A 16618-nucleotide genomic window follows, 5' to 3' on the forward strand; every position below is an offset into this window, starting at 1 on the left:
TCAACTTATTTACTGCGACCTCACTATATTTTTTTATTTTTCATCTCTCTCTTTATTCGAACTCGTTCAACTATTGTGTCAAAGGGTATTGCTGTTTTTTATTTGATTTTTTTTTTTATTTTCTGTCCACTACAGTCCATCTTCAGAAACTACCCTTCAACTGTATCCACCCATAAAAGATTGCTGGTCTCGCAATTTCATATATAATATTGTCATGTATCAACAAAGTACTGGAAAACTATAATTTAAAACTTTTAAAAATACTTGAAATATATTTTCAATTTTATTAAACAGAATATTCAAAGAAAAATATTTTCTATTACATTTGATTGCACTATATAAAATTATGTTTTTAAAATGAAAAATATATTTATGAACATTTAATTAAACGAACATTCCAATTGTCAAATTCGTTTGAATTTAATTTTTATAATTTAATTAAATTCGGAGCTCTGATATTGTTCGTGGAAATAAAATTCACGATTCATTACATCTACTATTTTTCAATGAATGCAAAAAAATATTCAAAGGAAATTTCATGACAATAAAATTAATATTTTATTGACAATTGAATTATTGTTTTTTGATTTATTTAAAAAAAAATATCTTTTTTTTTAATATAAACTTTTATTTTTAATCTCAATATTTATATTTTTAATAATGGCCATTCTTTTTTCAATTGAAATGAATTCAAATACATTCATTGTCATTTACTTTGATGTGATTAAATTTTTTTTAATCTACATTTTAAAATTGTATTTTACAACTAAAAGATTGCAAAACCTCAATCAATTTTCCAGCATCAATTCAATCATTGAAAATATTTTTTTTCCTCTATCTCGTTAATTATTTACCATACATTCAAAACTTGTTGAATGTAAAGAAACTTTAAAATATAAAAAAATAAAAAAGCTTTAATTTAAATTACACGAAGCCATAAACAATTAACTCTTCCATGTGGTTTTAATTAATAAAAAATTTACAGAATTTAGTTTTCCATTTTCCCAGTGAAAATTTAATCATTCCTTTTTGTATTTTATGCAAGTTATTTCCTCTTGATACAAAATTACTAAAAATAAAAAATAAATAAATAAACATTCGTAGAAAATTCAATAGACACATAAACTGTATTTAAATGAATTTATTTTTCATAATAATAATACATAGTAATGTTAAACCGATGTATTTATTGTAAATCCATATTCATAGGATGCAGGAGAGACGAGAGTATGCAATTTTCTCGTGTTTATATATGCACTTTAACAAAAGTCACAGAGAATTTATATTATATCAAAAAGAAAAAACGTTATATACATACAAAAGTTTTGTAACTAGTAGATAGTTTTGGCTACATGTTGTTGGTTATCTGCATATGTCAGTAAAATAGTTTTATCAAACTCGTGAGTTTCTTGTTTTTATGTTGTTTATTTAAATTCATGAATTTATTCATGTGCATGCATCATTGATTGAACACTTGATCAATTGACAGATGTTTTCGATTGTCAAATAGCATTATCAAAAGAAAAAAAAATAAATACAACAAATAAAACAGATCAATAATAGATATAAAATCAAAAAATTATCATTTAATTTAGCTGAGAGTGCAAAATATTGTTCATCAAATTTTTGCTGATAGCAGTGAAATGGTGATGGTGAAAATTGAGATTGTCAAGAGAAAGAGTACAATCTAGCTGTGCAAGATGCAGGAAAACTATCAAGTGTCGTTTTGTATTTACTGCAGTAAAAGAGGGTTGCCAAGTTGTATATATAAATATACAACACTGGAAAATGGCTGGTTCAGATTGTACATAGTGTCATGAAGGGGATTTTCTTGAGACGTTCGAGAATGCCAGAGGCAAGCTAAAGTGAAATTTATCTAGGCAATCTCGATTGTGGCTTCTATTCCAAAGTCCTAACACTATGTGCATCTATTTTCTCATCTAGCTTTTCACATTTTCTTTTTTAGTTATACCCGTGTGATACTCACACCTCTTGTCTATATCGTTTATAATAGTCATCGTGTCTAGTCCATGCTGCCAAAGCATGCTTTTAAAACTTTGAATGAACGCTCACACACACAAGAGCATGAGAAATAAAACGAAAAAAAAATATATCAAGAGTGATAAAAACTCTCCAATAAACTTTCTAAAAGTTTAAAATTTTCAAACTTGACTAGAAAATTCAATTTAATGAAATAGAGTTAATTATCAATTCAATTAAAATTTTCCTACTTTATTTAATTGCAAATACAACAAAAAAAAAAAAACAAAAAATTACCTACATAAATAATAAAACTACAACAGTAGTACAATATTAGTAATTTTTAATTAAATATAAATAATAATAATGTTAATATTTAAATGAATATTTTGTTGGAAAATTAATATTGAAATAGACACAGTTAAAATTGGGTTAAATTAAGAAAATGAAAAAAGTTGATGTATTGAAATTACAGACCTTGCAACAATGCATTTACCTCGAAACAAACAAATAAATAGGCCAAAAAACATTGAGCGTTAAGAAAATAATATGATTCACATTAAAAAGAGAAACAAAATAGAGAGAAATAAAATTTATATTAATTTCTGCAGCCGTTGTGTGTTTTCGCAACAACAGGCGCTACCAAAATCTAATGCACCAAATCATTTTGAATTCAGAAATTCGTATATAAGCTCACTTTTGCATCGTTGCTTCACTGGAACGTTATATTAGTAAATAAAGTGTGCATGGTATATATATATTTTTCGATCTCTTCATTGAGCCCCTTCTATTAAAATAACAACCCCCACACATACGTTCATGTAGATGCGCAGATAAATGGTACATGAATATATGTATGAATAAAATGATTGCGGTATTGGAAAATAGAGAGACGAAAGTGTTTGCTTCAATGAAGCAAGACTGCACAAGCATTAATTACTTTGGGATATCGTTCATTAAAGGCCAAGTATAATTTTCGCTTAACGAGAAATTTTAAACGATTATATAATCCTCTTTTTTTATTTTCAAAATGCCTATTTTCTACTTGTCATTGATAACATGTTGGTACATGGATAATAATTAATGAGATCAATTAGAAAATTTTTAAAATCAAAATCACTTGACTCTTTCATTCATTTTACACAAATTTATTTAAATTTTTTTTCCCTTTTTGGCTTTTTTTTATTAAGCATTAATAACAAGCTGTGTTTCAGATCTTTTTGTTTCTTTATTTTCTTTTTCTTCACATATACTATTAAGTTGCATAACTCTCGACAAAATTTACTCTCATTAAAAGAAAATTTTCACAATTTCTCACATGAGTTTTTAAGCTTTCATCTATTTTTAGCAACACTATATTTTTTTTTTTTCTTTTTACTGACTTTTAAATTAACTCTCTTTTATTATACAAGCTTTAAAGCTCTTATATACTACTGTTGTAATATTTTATAAACTTTTATACTATATTTAAAATTTAAATAAATTTTTTTTATATTATTTTTTATATCTCTCAATTTATTTATTTAATTTATTTGATTTTAATTTTTCAATTTATCATTTAATATTATCTCTAGTCCCTGATTTATCATATATATATATTTATCTTTAATTTTCAATAGAGTAAAATTGACTAAAATAAACAGTTAGAGAAACATATCTTGTATCAATATTACCCCAACAAATATTGCTTCAACACTGAAACAATTATCTCCTGTAAAACAATACTAAATTTGATATAAAATTTTATTCATTTAAATTGAAATTATAATTTTATCTTTGAAATATATATCGACCCAATATAAAAGTTTATTAAACACTACAATTGAGTATCATATTTTATTTTTATAATTAAATTTCAATTGTTATAAAATCATAATAACATTAAAATAAAATTATTACAATATAAACAATAGACATGATCATAAAATAAAATCTACCCTCTGTATATTTTTGTTTACAATAAAATTAATGAGTAACATGAATAAAATCTAAATATAAATTATTTTCCAATTGATATATTAATATCAAGATATAGAAATTTTATTATTGTCTTTGTCTCATTTCATGACAATGCACGTGCCCAGAATTCAACTTGAAACATTGTTGATCATCTAGTTTATTTACCTGAGTACATAAGATGCACAGACACGTGATAATATGCATACACAAACATATGACAATAACAGTGTCAATTTTGACATGTAGACAGCCAAAGTTTGATAATAACAAAGAGATATGATCCACAAGAACATCACACACAAACACATGTTATAAAATACAGCTTACAAAGTTTCTCAATGATATTAGTATATATATATTTTAGATAGACATGTGTCGTGTGTATGTGGATGCTCAAATCTTGGCAAATATGCATGAAAAGATATGTTACAATTTACAAACACTTGTCAAACTTGCAAATGGACACTTGGACATTTTTTTATTTCTAATAATTCGCATTCCCTCTCACATGGTACTTTGAAATTTTACACGTGACTATACAATGAATAGTCCTTTGTTCGAACAATCAATAAGCTTTGTTGAAATTATTTTCAAACAAAATATATTGTTGTTTTATAATATAATATATTTTATTCATTCATAGAACATTTGTTTATAATTATTAATTGACAAACTGTCAAACTATTGAAGAAATAATATTTTAAAACAAAAGATAATTTTAATTGTTATAAATTGATAATAGCTTTTATATAAAATGTCACAACCAATATATAATAAAATAAATAAAAAAAAATAATACTAACAAGTGAGTTAAAAAATTGACAAATTGTTGTGACATTTTATGTCATAAAAAAAAAATTATATCAAATATATGAAAAGTGGATAAAAGAATTTAAGAAAAAAATAAAAATTTTGTGATTTGCCAAAAGGTTAGGGTGTATGAGAAATTGTGGATGCTGTTGGCTGACTAAAGCCTGACCTCATCTCCTTTTTTTTTGTTCACTTTGTTGTAGCATCTCAGAACAACCTGTTCATGCTGTAAACGTGTTCAGTGTAGACCAAGGCTACAGTGTCTACGTGACCATAATGTCGAAGCATCATTTCATGTATATAGAGCTAAGTTATCAAGCCCCTTTTTCATTCTTCTCTCAACTGCTTATATATATTTTTTTTTCTTGTGCATTTTTCAAAAGGACAAGTAGCGAGATGAGAGAGTAAAGAGACAACCTAAAAAATAACACGTGACTTTATTTTAAAAAATATAAAAATCCAGTTAGATGAATAAAAATAATAAAATTGTAAAAGATAATAAAAATAAAGTAGTTTAGTAATTTTTTTTATTGTCTTTTATATTTAACTTAAGCATATATAACAAAATGGTTGTATAACTGTCGACGAAACAAATTTATACAAACGATTTGTGTTGTATGATTTGACTTTGTAAGTATAATAATGTCATATGGTTATGGCATTTGTTCATAGCCATGTATTTTGTATTATTACTTTATGTATATGTATATAAAATATCAACAGCACTTTTGTTTATACGTGCTTATTGTATATGCTTCGAGTAAATAACCAACAAAGCCATTGCAACAAAGTGGCAATACAGTTACAGTCATTTATTTACAATTACCATATCTACATCTTGTTTAATATTATGACATTTACAAATTCGACAAATACAATTGTTTCAATTATTTCGTATTTGTCAAATTTTAATATCAAGAAAATTTAGATTATGTTTATCGCTGGTTTACTAGTTTCATTTAGTAATTAACTTTTATATATTTATTTATTATTTTAAATTAATTTATCAATTAAAATTTATTTATGATGATTTTAGGGGTATTTATGTTTTGATAAAATTATGTGGGCTTTCTCCGGTGGTACTGCTATACCGGATAAACCCGTGATAGAGCCAAGGCAAGCCCCGGCATCTATCCAGTTACAAAAAACAGTTTAATATTCTGGCTCCTCAATGAGGAGCGTTTCAGATATTAAGCTGAAAAGAACAGATACCAGGGGGATAGCACTACATGTATTTTTATGGGCTGTAGTTTGTCACCCTAGATGAGTCGATTCCCCAGAAAAAGTCTAGCAACGGAACGCCATTTTGTAGTCACATGATAAAACCTTTAAATCCTCGTATATCTATCTCGTTTTCCTTACCAGTTAAATTGCAGTTTTCCTCGAATGGATAATAAATTTAAATATATAATAAACCATACAATTAATTTGATTAACATTTGTATTTTAAAAATAAATTTACATGTATTTTATTTATAATGGAAATAAAAATGTCCATGAGAAGCAGTAGCTAAGGAAAAGATGTAGCTAAGGAATTAATGTGACTAAGGAATTAATGTTGCCAAAGAATTATATTTCAAGGAAATATTCATTAGTCACATATTAATTTTTATCTTAGTTACTGCTTTTCCTTGGACATTTTTTTATTTATTTTATAAAATAAAATACATATAAATTTTTTTTTTTTTAAAAAATACAAATGTCCAAGAAAGCAGTAGCTAAGGAAAAGATGTAGCTAAGGAATTGATGTGACTAAGGAATTAATGTTGCCAAAGAATTATATTTCTGAAATTATTAGTTTCATTATCTTTTCAGTTGGTTATCTTTTTTTTCTATTACTGCTTTTCCTTGGACATTTTTTATTTATTTATAAATAAAATACATGTAAATTTTTAAAAATACAAATGTCCAAGGAAAAGCAGTAGCTAAGGAAAAGATGTAGCTAAGGAATTAATGTTGCCAAGGAATTATATTTCAAGGAAATAATTCATTAGTCACATTACTTAGTTACATCTTTTTTCTATTACTGCTTTTCCTTGGACATTTTTTATTTATTTTATAAATAAAATACATGTAAATTTTTTTTTTAAAAATACAAATGTCCAAGGAAAAGCAGTAGCTAAGGAAAAGATGTAGCTAAGGAATTAATGTGACTAAGGAATTAATGTTGCCAAAGAATTATATTTCAAGGAATATCTATTAGTCACATTAATTCTCTTTTCATATTTTTATTGCTTTTCCTTGGACATTTTTTATTTATTTTATAAATAAATACGTAAATTTTTTAAAAAATACAAATGTCCATGAAAAGCAGTAGCTATTTAAAGATGTAGCTAAGGAATTGATGTGACTAAGGAATTAATGTTGCCAAAGACTTATATTTCAGGAAATATTCATTAGTCACATTATCAGCTATATCTTTTTTTCTTTATTACGTTTTTCCTTGACATTTTTATTTATTTTATAAATAAAATACATGTAAATTTTTTTTTAAAAAATACAAATGTCCAGGAAAAGCAGTAGCTAAGGAGAAGATGTAGCTAAGGAATTGATGACTAAGGAATTAATGTTGCCAAAGAATTATATTTCATTGAAATAATTCATTATCACATTAATTTTCAGTTACATCTTTTTTCTAGTTACTGCTTTTCCTTGACATTTTTATTTATTTTATAAATAAAATACATGTAAATTTTTTTTAAAAATACAAATGTCCATGAAAGCAGTAGCTATGAAAGCTAGCTAAGGAATTAATGTGACTAAGGAATCAATGTTGCCAAAGAATTATATTTCAAGGAAATAATTCATTAGTCACATTATTTCAATAGCATCTTTTTCTTATTACTGCTTTCCTTGACATTTTATTATTATTTTTTATAAATAAAATACATGTAAATTTTTTTAAAAATACAAATGTCCATGAAAAGCAGTAGCTATGAAAAGATGTAGTTATGAATTGATGACTAAGGAATTAATGTTGCTGTAAGAATTATATTTCAAGGAAATAATTCATTAGTCACATTAATTCCTCAGCTACATTTTCTCCTTAGCTACTGCTTTTTCCTGGATATTTTTATTTATTTTATAAATAAAAATACATGTAAATTTTTTTAAAAAATACAAATGTGAGAGAAAGTAGTAGCTAAGGAAAAGATGTAGCTATGAATTGAGACTAAGGAATTAATGTTGCCAAAGAATTATATTTCAAGGAAATAATTCATTAGTTACATTAATTTATTACATCTTTTTCCTTAGCTACATCTTTCCTTGGACATTTTTATTTATTTTATAAATGAAATACATGTAAATTTTTTTTAAAATACAAATGTCCAAGGAAAAGCAGTAGCTATGAAAAGATGTAGTTAGCAAAAGATGTAGCTATGAATTAATGTTGCCAAAGAATTATATATTGGAAATAATTCATTAGTCACATTAATCTTAGCTAATCTTTTTAACTACATCTTCCTTAGCTAGCTTCTGCTTTCTTTGACATTTTTTATTTATTTTATAAAATGAAATACAAAATTTTTTTTTTAAAAATACAAAATGTCCAAGGAAAAGTAGTATCTATTAGAAAAAAGATGTAGCTATAAATAGCTAAGGGATTGAGGTTGCCAAAGAATTATGTTTCAAGGAAATAATTCCTTAGTCACATTAATTCCTTAGCTACATTTTTTCCTTAGCTACATTTTTTCCTTAGCTACTGCTTTTCCTTGGACATTTTTTATTTATTTTATAAATAAAATACATGTAAATTTATTTTTTTAAAATACAAATGTCCAAGAAAAGTAGTAGTTATGAAAGAGATAGTTAAGGAAAAGATGTATTAAGGAATTAATGTTGCCAAAGAATTATATCTCAAGGAAATAATTCATTAGTCACATTAATTTTTTAGCTACATCTTTTTCCTTAGCTACATTTTCTTTTTCCTTTTTTTTAGCTACTGCTTTTCCTTGGACATTTTTTATTTATTTTATAAATGAAATACACATAAATTTTTTTTTTCAAAATACAAATGTCCAAGGAAAAGCAGTAGCTAAGGAAAAGAGGTTGCCCTACATGTTAATTTCTTTGGCAAAATATATTTCGTATAAATTAACATGTGACAACATCCTTTCCTTAGCTACCATTTTTCCTATGACCATTTATTTTTTTAAATTAATAAAACGCTATGGGAAAAGTATTAGCTAAGGAAAAGAGGATGCCTACATGTTAATTCCTTTGGCAAAATTAATTTTATATTAATTAACATGTGGCTACATCTTTTCCATAGACATTTTTTCAATAGCTTTCTATTTATCATACGATATTAAATAAATAAATAAAAATAAAAAATATTAATCACATTTCAAATTATAATATAAATCAGTCGGTATATAGTTTGGGCTGATATTAAAGATATTATTGTCATATTATCCACATTCTCCCTCCTTCCACCTAAACGCAAAATCGGTCTCAGCATGGGAAAATCTTCAGTTAGGGAAAAAATATTCTTCCTCAAAAATACACGTAGTGCTACCCCCCTGACAGATACTACACTTTGATCTTAGCTATTAAGCCGAGAAGCGATAACTTGTAATTTTCTTCCACTGGTATATGAACACCACATCATGACATTGTACAAGTGAAAAACATGCGACACCTATTGTACAGGTATAGAACTAAAATTTATTTTCAACCCACTGCACCAGTAATTTTTTTTAATCAAAATAATAAACTGCTCAGTTATATATTTTAATTAATTAATTAATTAATTTTTTTTTTTAATTATTAACAAATTTAATTTACGAAAAAAACAATAAAAAAAAAATATTACAAGTTTTTAGTGATATAAATAAAACAATATAGCAATATACATTGAAAAAATTATTTTTTTAAATTTTAGATAGTTTATAATTAAATAGAAAAAAATTAATTATTTATATTTAATTAGGAAATATTTATTTAAATTTAATTTTAAATATTTCCAAACAAGTTTTTTTGTTTCATAGAAATTTTAAATTAATTGAGCCAAGTATTTAAATTGCCTATAAATTTTTTCATATAAATTTTAAAATTTATTTTGCATTTATATAATTATGTAATTTACAAAATTAAAAATTTCACCCAACTTTTCTAGTAGTATTTCTGTAGAAATATGAGTGCCAAAAATTATAGTAAAAGCCAGAGAAGGTTTTGCATGAATAAGTATTTTTTTTAATGCGAGAAAAAGATTTAAAAGACAGGAAAATAAAAAAAATAGTATATAAAAAAGAGAAAGAAAAGTGGTGGGATAACAATTGTGCATTCATCGGGGGCCAACGGATCTCTAATTAAAACACATTGTTTATATTCGTGGCACGAAATCTTTAGTCAGACTTTTCACTATAACCCCTTGGTTCACCTTTTTAGCTTCAGTACACATTACCTTGTCTCACCTTTGTCTTTTATTTTGTTTTTCCCGCATGTTTAAACCCAAAGGCTCTTTTTTTTTTTTTTAAACAAACTTTAGTGTAACTCATTAAAGATTGTGGAAAATTTTATAAAATTTATACATTTCACGTTCTTGTGGTGCCTTCAATTTGCTTTATCAATTTATATATATTTATTATTTACTTTTGAATTTTCATTGTGAATAACAACCAATGTATTTATTTGATTTTATATTTTTTTTATTTTCAACAAGTTTGCTTGTTACGCAATGTGAATAAAAAATAAGAAAAAAAATATTTTTATTTTTATTTTTAAGAGGTACAATGAACTCTCTGTGAGGTAAAATGAAAAAGAAAATGATAAAATGTACTTGACTAGCCGTGAATTTTGTTTTTTTGTTTTCTAATTTTTTTTAGGGTTGAGGATTTTTATTTTGCATCGTAACTTTTGTAAAACTACTGCTGGGGACAGAATATAACATGGAAAAGCGTGCCAAGGGGTCTTGGATAAAATTACGCGCCAAGGCGTACCAATACAAATTGTAATTGTATGTAAAATGAGAAAAGCCTTGGCCAAAAATTATGGTAGCTTAATTTTATATCCAAGACTACTATTAAATTTACTTCACCTTCTTGAATATACTCTCTCATACTGTATTCAGTGGTTTTTTTTATATACTTTTTCATCTTCCACTTTATCAGTTTAAAAGTTTAGCAAGATGATTCCTTGCTTTTGGGTTAATTTAAAGCATTTAAAATATTTTTCATTATAAAGATAAAAAATTAAATATAAATAACTTTTGTTTTATATTTTTTTCCATTCATAAATCATAAGAAAAAAAAATTAAAAAACTTCATTAAATTAGTCTATAAATAATTTATGAAAAATATAAATAACATTATAATTTACTGTTAAAATAATAACAAATATTACAAATTAATTAAAAACATGCAACACATGTTGTTGAGGTCAGTAAAATTGTCGAAACACATGTTCAATATCTACAATAAATTTTTTATTTTTATTATTTTTTTTTAACTCATAAACATGCCTAGTTAAAAAAAATATCTACTGTGCTACAAACAAACAATCAAGTTAACCAAAAATAGTCAATTTTTTTAAGCCACAATAAAATGAATATTTTACATTTAACAGCAGTACTTAACACTTGCCTATTGCTATTATCGTTCAAATAAAAATCACCCATTCATTTCATCCCCTTTTTTTTAAAAAAAAAAAAAAGCACAGTGTTGAAAAAAAAAAATACAATAAACTTCATGGGGATATAACTCATACTTTCATGATAGTGTTAGCTTCATTTATGAAACATAGTAATTTTAGTGCATAAAATACAATGCATATCTGCGAACATTATCGCATTATATTTGGTACATTACACCAACATAAACTACTCTATACTTCATTGGTAATCGAAGCAAAATATTTCTCCAATACGATAACAAAATACAAAAAACAATTGTTAATAATAAAAGATTAAAAAAATAAATTTTTAACATTGATATATTGTTAATTAATATAACCCTCAATAATTTGAATTTAAATTTCATCGGTATTGTAATGTAGAATTTGGAATCATTAATTTAACTTTGCACTATAAATTTAAAATAAAAATCATCAATTTAACAAACTTCCGAAATCCGTAAAAGCCTTTTTTACTAGAGATATATATATTTTGATTTATTTGTATGGATATACGAGTAGTTTTGATATATATATAAATCAATTCATATATATTATATGCTGACAGTCAGTTGAAAGATGCGGATAGCATACAAATGGACTGGATTTAACATTTATACAATCACAAATGTGTCTCATCTATGTGTGTATATAAAAGGGTATATATTGTGTATAGTCAGTATAGTCTACTTGGAATTTTCAAAAGCCTCTGTTTGCATTATTTGTATGTATGTGTGTATACATGGATAGTAACTGATGAAAAGAGAGAGAGTAGGTAGGATTTACGGTATATTATGTGTACATGAAATTGCTGGAGATATCCAACAGTCAACTACAGTTTATCCACAGTCAATAAAAGCAACCTGTCAACATGAATACCGATATAGCAATACAGTGTTGCACATGGCCTTTACAAATTTTTTTTTTATTCTAAAATTGACTTAAACAGTAATTGCATAATACACATAAAATTGTATGCAAATAAATTTGTTAATGAATTTTTTAAATATAAAGAAAATATATTTTTAAACAAATATATTTTCTATTAGAATTTTTTTAATTTAGATATTTTTTATGTAGAGCTTTTTTTGTTTGGGTTATTTTGGCTATAACAGTCGTATAATAATTTTTGGAGCTTTTTTTTATTTATTTATTTATACATACATGTACTGAAGATTTATCACAATATCAACACATTTAATACACATATACATTTTGACGTTAGTACTGTAAATATTCGTTATAATAAATATATGTTTCATGGAGCTTGAAAGCTTCATATATAAAGCCACAAATCCAGGCAATTCTCTGATTCTGTCCGGCAATGTTAACAGCTTTTCTACGGCTATGAAAAGGAGCCATATATATTTTCGTGCCTTTCATCTTATTGTTATTATTATCAAACTTTATTTTAGTTTTATTCAAAAACTATATTCTCAATGCTTATATTCAACTTATGAATTTTAGAATTATTTAATAGTCAAAGAATATTTTACTTCAAATGGAAATGAGAAATTTAAATTTTCAAAATTATTTATTCTTCAAAATTTATACATCAATGTATTTTTTTTTTTTTTTTTGCATTTATTATTATAATTTATTCAAGGCTTTTTTTTTATTTTAGAAAATGTAATTTTTTTTTCGTATTGTAAAATGTAACATTTTTTAGGTAATTTAATTTGTACGTCAATTTATTCAGCTATTGTTTTTATAATTATTTTTATTAGAAAATTTTTTTCTTATTATTTTTTAAGAAAAATTTTGTCTTATAAAATTTTTTCTTGAATAAAAAAAGCTCAATAAAATGATGTAAAAATTAAATTACATAAAAAAGCTTATTTTTTGCAAAATGAAAAATTATAATATACATTATAAATAATTTTTTTTTAATTGTATATTATTTTTGCATTATTTTCTATTGTCCCTGGGGTATAAAGTGTATTTAGTCTTTGTTTCTTATTTTTCATAGTGAAAAGTATAAAAAATAAAATAAAGCTTGGACGACATCCGGCAATGAATTGTAAGCTCCTCAAACCCAAGATGAACATCTTTATTGAAGAAATAAAAAAAATTAAATCAAACAATAAAGCAAATACGTTGCCAAGATTGGCGGTCGTCTTCCAAACTAAATTCTCTTGCTCTTAATTTAACTTATTTTTTTTGAGATATTCTACAATTTTTATACTCGCATCTTCCAAGGGTATTCGAGCAGATAAAGAAAACCATTTCAATTTCCCTAATGCTGCAACCATCTCACTTTTACATTAACAAAGTCCCGTCACTCAAGGCTTTATTTGTCTCTTCTTCGTTTTACATTTTTTTTCCATTTGTTCTTTTTACATTTATTTTTTTATTTTTATCAAGAATAAAAAGAGAAAAAAGAAAAAAAATATATTCTTCTCCCTGTGCAGTATCACAATCCCAAGAGTATCACTTTTCTTCTCTGCATTTTTCAGCCTTCTATCATATTTTTTTATCTATTCATATTTTTTAAAAATCGAGTATTTGACAGGTGAATTATTCTCAGCATCAACCCTACCAACATCTTCATATCATTTGCCATATTTTTATCCCGAGAAAAAAAAGAATATAAAAATTACAAGATAACAATAAAATTGACATAAATTTAAGACAGTGATAAGTGATGATGAGTTGATATAAATAATTCATCAAAAAATAAAAAATACTATTTACTAAAATAAATTGAATGCCATATATTTTTCAAGATATATTGTCTGTATAAAAAAATAAATATCAATAAATCACGTTTGGTGGTAGATAAAATAATTTCGTGATAAATCAAAGCTTCAAGTATTTCATGAAACAAACAATTATTTTGTTTGAAATTCTAGAAACAATTATAAATACAGTATTAAAATAATTACAAGTGTTCAGTCAGGCTAACTTGAGACAAACAACACAGCCAAAAGAGAACACAAGATATTTTCCAATTTACCTCTAAACATCTTTTTCATTGTTTTATTTTTAATACATATATATATTTCTATCTTTCATTTGATCCTGTGTACTTGTATGTCCGGTCAAACGTCAGGATTTCGTTGGGTTCACGAGGCTCTGGGGGATATTTCATTTCCCCCTTGACAGAGAAGACAGAGAGCTAGAGAGATAGTATGGTACAGTGAAGCTAAAGTGGTCTCTGACCGTGCATCGAACCGTAGATTCCTGAGATGAGAATACACTGACAAAAGCACAATTATATACAAACAATATATAGTATAATTTCTCATACATACACATACATCAATCTAAGCAAGTGATCTTCTTTGGTCTTTGAATGAAATCATTGTAACACGGCATTACCTTGTGGCTAGCCAAAAAAATAAATAAATTCTTTGAAGAATTCATCTAATAGAATTTATTCTTGATGATTTTAGGGGTATTTATGTTTTGACAATATTATGTGGGCTTTCTCCGGCGGTACTGCTATACCGGATAAACCCGTGATAGAGCCAAGGCAAGCCCCGGCATCTATCCAGTTACAAAAAACAGTTTAATATTCTGGCTCCTCAATGAGGAGCGTTTCAGATATTAAGCTGAAAAGAACAGATACTACACTTTGATCTTAGCTATTAAGCCGAGAAGCGATAACTTGTATTTTTCTTCCACTGGTATATGAACACCACATCATGACATTGTACAAGTGAAAAACATGCGACACCTATTGTACAGGTATAGAACTAAAATTTATTTTCAACCCACTGCACCAGTAATTTTTTTTAATCAAAATAATAAACTTCTAAGTTATATATTTTAATTAATTAATTAATTAATTTTTTTTTTTAATTATTAACAAATTTAATTTACGAAAAAAACAATAAAAAAAAAATTTACAAGTTTTTAGTGATATAAATAAAACAATATAGCAATATACATTGAAAAAATTATTTTTTTAAATTTTAGATAGTTTATAATTAAATAGAAAAAAATTAATTATTTATATTTAATTAGGAAATATTTATTTAAATTTAATTTTAAATATTTCCAAATAAGTTTTTTTTGTTTTATAAAAATTTGGGGTTATCTAATGGCTTATGTACATGGTATATTTCATAATGTATTATGTGAAATCTTGTGTATAGGTGTCAGGTGTGTGATTAGCATAATGATGTTGTGTCTATTGGTTGCTACTTGCTGGTGGTCAAAATCATTTCTGCTATTATGGCACGTGCCATTACGAAACTGAATAGTTGAGCTTAAAGCATCCCATTAACCATAAGGATTGGTTAAATTTACCAAATATAACGAGACAACTATAAAGGGGTTCTTGGGGAGTTGAATTAAGGCTATTTGGAGACTAGAAAAGCATTCTGTTCTTGTGTGTATATATAATATTATCCACACTATATTCTCCAAGGATCTAGTCCATTTTCCATATATGTCAAAATTTCATATAGAATTGTTGGTGATGTAGACAATGCCATAACAAGCATGGTTTATATTACTGGACATTATTATTAGATTGCTTAGAAGATCAACTTAACTTTGTATAAACTTATAGTATAGGATTATAATGTACTTCAAAATATATATATAAACTAGCTTGGATTAACACATTACCACCTTCTAAACACTATTTTCATCATAGATCATTTTTAATTATTTTCAAGATAATGTTCTTGACAGTATAATCAAAAGTTTTAAGGTCAAGTGTATTTAAAATATTGTCTTATATTCAAGCTGATAATTAAGACTAAACAATTCATCTTGGGTTGCAAGTGTACATGACAATTTCTGAATATTGCATTTTTATATTATCATTATCATCATGGGAGTAGTTTAATGTTAATGCTCACTTTAATTATTGACTCTTTTAATTAAGAATATATATATAAATGCAGATGAAATTAAAAATGAAAAAAAAATATATATTTTAAATAGAAAAGTTAGCTATGTCTACAGGGATTACATAATATTAAATTTTCTAATTTTTTTTTTTTTTGTTTTTATACTGTTACTTTATAGCTTTGGTGCTCAATGTTCTTGGAATGAAGAACTTGTTTGCATTTTTAAGTACACTCGTGGGAATGATGAATGCTTTAACAGAGTTTCTTTGAATTTATTTATTTATTTTATTTCTTATTTTAATGATTTTAAAATGATAATAAATATTGAATTATAAAACTTCTTAAATATGAAAAAAGAGCTTGAAAAAAATTTATATAAACAACTAAAATATATATCTAAAATGTAGGTGAAATGCAAATAAAAAGCTTGTCAATTTTTATTGTTTAAAATT

At 25.2% G+C, this 16618-nt stretch overlaps 3 non-coding genes across 3 annotated transcripts; all 3 read right to left on the reverse strand.

Moving 5' to 3' along the window:
* Positions 1 to 5806: 5806 nt before the first annotated feature.
* On the reverse strand, positions 5807 to 5984 carry LOC122858511. Its single transcript, XR_006374299.1, has one exon. It is a non-coding gene; the product is annotated as a U2 spliceosomal RNA (small nuclear RNA).
* A 3247-nt stretch (positions 5985 to 9231) lies between these two features.
* Positions 9232 to 9319, reverse strand: LOC122858512. The gene has a single exon (XR_006374300.1). It is a non-coding gene; the product is annotated as a U2 spliceosomal RNA (small nuclear RNA).
* Positions 9320 to 14777: 5458 nt separating this feature from the next.
* On the reverse strand, positions 14778 to 14968 carry LOC122858510. The gene has a single exon (XR_006374298.1). It is a non-coding gene; the product is annotated as a U2 spliceosomal RNA (small nuclear RNA).
* Positions 14969 to 16618: the final 1650 nt, after the last annotated feature.

Source organism: Aphidius gifuensis, linkage group LG5 (assembly GCF_014905175.1).
Source record: "Aphidius gifuensis isolate YNYX2018 linkage group LG5, ASM1490517v1, whole genome shotgun sequence".
Lineage (NCBI taxonomy): Eukaryota > Metazoa > Arthropoda > Insecta > Hymenoptera > Braconidae > Aphidius > Aphidius gifuensis.